This window comes from Pelodiscus sinensis, chromosome 5, assembly GCF_052426305.1.
Source record: "Pelodiscus sinensis isolate ZL-2025 chromosome 5, ASM5242630v1, whole genome shotgun sequence".
Lineage (NCBI taxonomy): Eukaryota > Metazoa > Chordata > Testudines > Trionychidae > Pelodiscus > Pelodiscus sinensis.
Genome location: NC_143056.1, coordinates 6,035,534 through 6,040,823, shown reverse-complemented (window position 1 = coordinate 6,040,823; position 5,290 = coordinate 6,035,534).

Here is a 5,290-nt window from a genome sequence, read left to right as displayed (position 1 = left end):
GTCGTTTGCCTCCCTCAGCTTTTATCTCGCTGCTTCCCGGACGGAGGAGGTGTGAGCTCAGATAAGTCCTGGGGGACGGGAAGGCGTCCCCAAAATACTGTAGCTCTGTGGGGCACGGGAATCCGGGAGGGCCCAGCTGCAAGGGAGAAAAGGTTCTGCCATCCCTAGAGGCCTGGAGGAGGAACCGGAAGAGCCTTTGCCAAATGGGCTGCCCAGCCCGAGTTCCCATGTTCTCTGGCTTAACCAAGAGCTCCTAGCATCTCCCCTGCAGCGAGGGGGCCTCTTGAGGCTGGGACGGCCCCTCCCTCTTTCAAGAGACTGGAGAATTCGCCTCCCCCCTCAGAAAACCTGAAGGCTGAGCAGCCTTTCAGGAATGCAAATGGGAAGCAAAGAGCCCTTGGCCAAAGCATCAGTCGGGGAGTGTTGACATTCAAAGCCTTCTCCGCTAGCGCCGAGTACGGAGGAACGCCCAGCGATTTGGTTTTATATTTACTCTTGATGTCTTACCTCGTGTACGTGTAGGCCCTCAGTCTGTCATAGTCCAGATGGTCTCCCCGCGGGGTCCAACACGCTAGTCACTAGCCACCTGTGGCTCTTTGGCTGGTTGAGTGTGGCCAGTTGGCTCACAACATTACTTCCATTTTCAGAACACTGTGGCTAGTTTGCTCTAGCACTGCTCACTAGTGGCTGCTGCTTCAGAGCTGGCCGGATACCATGGACAGTGGCCTCCGACTTTTTTATGTCTGAGATCACTTTCTGAATTTAAGGGCAGCTCAAGATCTACCCTGCCCCTTCTCTAAGGCCCCTCCCTTTCCTCAAATCCACCCCTTCCCGCTCACTTTCCTCAGGCTGGGTTTCAGGGTGTAGGAGGAGATATGGGGTGCTGGTTCTGGGAGAGGAGTCAGGCAGGGGGGAGGAGTTAGGGTGCAGGAGGGGATGTAGGGTGCTGGTTCTGGGAGGGGGTCAGGTGGGGGAGAGGTTAGGGCGACACCTCTGGGAGGGGTTAGGGTGCAGGAGGAGATATGGGGTGCTGGGAGGGAGTCAGGCGGGGGAGGGGTTAGGGCGACACCTCTGGGAGGGGTTAGGGTGCAGGAGGAGATATGGGGTGCTGGGAGAGAGTCAGGTGGGGGGAGGGGTTAGGGCGACACCTCTAGGAGGGGTCAGGGTGCAGGAGGGGATGTGGGGTGCTGGGAGGGAGTCGGGCGAGGGGAGGGGTTAGGGCGACACCTCTGGGAGGGGGTCAGGGTGCAGGAGGGGATGTGGGGTGCTGGGAGGGAGTCGGGCGGGGGGAGGGGTTAGGGCGACACCTCTGGGAGGGGTCAGGGTTCAGGAGGGGATGTGGGGTGCTGGGAGGGAGTCAGGCGGGGGGAGGGGTTAGGGTGCAGGAGGGGATGTGGGGTGCTGGGGGGGAGTCAGGCAGGGAAGGGGTTAGGGCGACACCTCTGGGAGGGGGTCAGGGTGCAGGAGGGGATGTGGGGTGCTGGCGGGGAGTCAGGCGGGGGAGGGGTTAGGGCGACACCTCTGGGAGGGGGTCAGGGTGCAGGAGGGGATGTGAGGTGCTGGGGGGAGTCAGGCGGGGGAGGGGTTAGGGCGACACCTCTGGGAGGGGTCAGGGTGCAGGAGGGGATGTGGGGTGCTGGGAGGGAGTCAGGCAGGGGAGGGGTTAGGGCGACACCTCTGGGAGGGGTCAGGGTGCAGGAGGGGATGTGGGGTGCTGGGAGGGAGTCAGGCAGGGGAGGGGTTAGGGCGACACCTCTAGGAGGGGTCAGGGTGCAGGAGGGGATGTGGGGTGCTGGGAGGGAGTCAGGCAGGGGAGGGGTTAGGGCGACACCTCTGGGAGGGGGTCAGGGTGCAGGAGGGGATGTGAGGTGCTGGGGGGGAGTCGGGCAGGGGGAGGGGTTAGGGCGACACCTCTGGGAGGGGTCAGGGTGCAGGAGGGGATGTGGGGTGCTGGGAGGGAGTCGGGCAGGGGGAGGGGTTAGGGCGACACCTCTGGGAGGGGTCAGGGTGCAGGAGGGGATGTGGGGTGCTGGGAGGGAGTCAGGCAGGGAAGGGGTTAGGGCGACACCTCTGGGAGGGGGTCAGGGTGCAGGAGGGGATGTGGGGTGCTGGGAGGGAGTCAGGCGGGGGAGGGGTTAGGGCGACACCTCTGGGAGGGGGTCAGGGTGCAGGAGGGGATGTGGGGTGCTGGGAGGGAGTCAGGCGGGGGAGGGGTTAGGGCGACACCTCTGGGAGGGGGTCAGGGTGCAGGAGGGGATGTGGGGTGCTGGGAGGGAGTCAGGCGGGGGAGGGGTTAGGGCGACACCTCTGGGAGGGGGTCAGGGTGCAGGCGGGGATGTGGGGTGCTGGCTACAGAAAGGAGCTGGGGGCTGGCGAGTCGCCTGTCCCTGGGTGGCGCTTACCACCGTCCGCTCCCAATTGGTGGCACAGCGAGGCTGAGGCAGGCTCCCTTCCTGTCCCAGCCCCATGCTGCCCTCAGAGGGCGCCAACGCACCCCTGTGGCCCCGGGCGTGGGAGGCGGGGGGGCTGCCATTGGGAGCTGTGGGGGTGGTAGTTCTGCTTGCAGGCAGAACTAGCACGCTGAGAATCCTGCCCTCCCCTCCCCTCCACACGCGTGAGGCTCTGGGGCCACGCTGGCTGCTCCCGGGCACAGGCTAGTGGCGTGGGAGGCTCCCTGGGATCCACCAGTCCATTGCAATTGACCGGCTGGTGACCACTGGTCTGGACAAGCATTGTTTGCCTTCCGCGATGAGATAAATAAACACTTCCGTCAATAACATCCACTTGCCATAAAAGCAAAAGCATGAGGGTCAGCGAAGAGCCAATTCTTATTCCTGAAGCCAGATCATGCACAAGGAGCTTGTTTTTCTGCAGCATCCTGAGCAAGCTGATGAAAATCTGCTTTGTAACAACCCTGTGAAAGGGAGGAAGTTCCCTCGAGCCATTTTATACGCTACTTTCACTTTGAGGCCAAACAGCAGACTCAGGAAAGTTTCCCGCTTCCAGGCATCCGCGGGTAGGAGGAAACCTTCAAGCGTACTGATTGGTCCCTCTCCGCCACTCACTGGGGAACGCTGTTTCCTCTGCCGCTTGCTGTTCAAACACTACGAAATGTTTTCCGACGTGTGCCTGGAAGTGAAACGGTTCGATGGAATGCAGAGAATGTGCATTGAAACCTAGGGACTTGAAACAAGCTCTTTCCTATGAACTGTCAGCGCCTTAGTATGTTCCCCCTAATTACTACAAGAAAGACAATTGTGTGGCCTCAGGGACATAGTGTGCGCGCCGTGCTGGGAAGTGTAAATGATGAAGAGGGGTTAGCTACCCGACCATTTGGCCCTCAAAAATAAAAAAAGAGCCCACTCAATTAGCCTCAATAGCACCAGCACTACAACGGACAGGTACTTTACCTTCCCCTCTCCCTTCTTTTTCTGTTATCCCTTGTGAGGGTTCACCCCTTTTCTCTCCACTCTGCTCATCTAAGGAAGTGGGTTTTGCCCACGAAAGCTCATGATACTAGGTATGTATTTTATTAGTCTCTAAGGCTATGTCTAGACTGCAAGCCTCTTTCGAAAGAGGCTCTTTGGAAAGAGAGCGTCTAGACTGCACGTTGAACTTTCGAAAAAGCGGCTTGCTTTTTCGAAAGAAAGCACCCAGTGAGTCTGGATGCTCTCTTTCGAAGAAGCCCTATTTACATTGAAGAACGCCTTCTTTCGAAAGAGGAACTTTTGAAAGAAGGTGTTCTTCCTCGTGAAATGAGGTTTACCGCCGTCGAAAGAAAAGCCGCGTTCTTTTGATTTAATTTCGAAAGAACGCGGCTGCAGTCTAGACGCAGGTGAAGTTTTTTCGGAAAAAGGCTACTTTTCCCGAAAAAAACCCTGAGTCTGGACACAGCCTAAGGGTATGTCTACACTTGCACCCTCTTTCGAGAGAGGGATGCGAATGCAGCTGAGCGAAATTGCAAATGCAGCATGGATTTGAATTTCCCACACTTTGTTTGCATAATTGCATCCGGGCGCTATTTCGAAATACCCTATTTCGAAATAACAAACGCTATGTAGGCATGGTTATTTTGGGAGAAAACCCTTCTTCCGAAATAACCCTTATTCCTCATACAACGAGGTTTACTGGTTATTTCGGAAGAAGGGTTTTCTCCCGAAATAACTGCGCCTACACAGCGTTTGTTATTTTGAAATAGGGTATTTCGAAATAGCGGCGGTCCGCGATTATGCAAATGAAGTGCGGGAAATTCAAATCCATGCTTCATTTGCAATTTCGCTCAGCTGCATTTGCATCCCTCTCTTGAAAGAGGGTGCAAGCGTAGACATACCCTAAGGTCTACAGGGCTACTCGTTTTTTAAAGCTACAGACTAACACGACGACCCCTCTGAGACGTACATGTCTGGTTTCCAGTAGGATAGTAGTTCACTGTGCAGTGACGTAACCAGCTGGCTTTTTGGCTAAATGTGCTTTATGGGAAAAATATTTGAGAACCCGAGTAAACTGAATAGGGCAATTGAGAAACTTAAATAATGAGCCTCTGTGATTGGGTGCACCCCACACTGGGGAAGAGAGGGCTGAGGAAGCCACGCTCCTCCCACCTTACTGGGCATGCTCCAGCTGCACAGGTATAAAAGAGAGCAGCTCAGCTCAGTTGGGGCTGACTGCTGCAGGGAGAGGGTTGCGCCGCCTGCTCCTAGCAAGCCACCACAGACATCCAGGGACAGAGATGACGGAACCCAGGCTGAAAACTAGGCACTCCCTGGCTGTGTCTAGACTGGCCAGTTTTTACGGAAAATCAGCCGCTTTTGTGGAAAAACTTGCCAGCTGTCTACACTGGCCGCTTGAATTTCCACAAAAGCACTGACGATCTCATGTAAGAAATCAGAGCTTCTTGCAGAAATACTGTGCTGCTCCCGTTCGGGCAAAAGTCCTTTTGCGCAAAAGGGCCAGTGCACACAGCTCAGATTTGTTTTCCCCAAAAAAGCCCCGATCGCGAAAATGGCAATCGGGGCTTTTTTGTGGAAAAGCGCAGCTAGATAGGCACGGACGCTTTTCTGCAAAAATTTGCGGAAAAGCCTCCGTGCCAATCTAGATGCTCTGTTCCGAAAATGCTTTTAACGGAAAACTTTTAACGGAAGACATAGCCCCAGAGAAGAAGGGCCTGGACATCCCTGCCAGGGGATGTAACCCCCTCCTGCCTCCTGCACACTGGGGAACCGCGAATCGGGATGAGTTTACTGGCTCTGGCCATGGGGCTGCACGCCCTGCAGGTTGGGCTGGATTTATT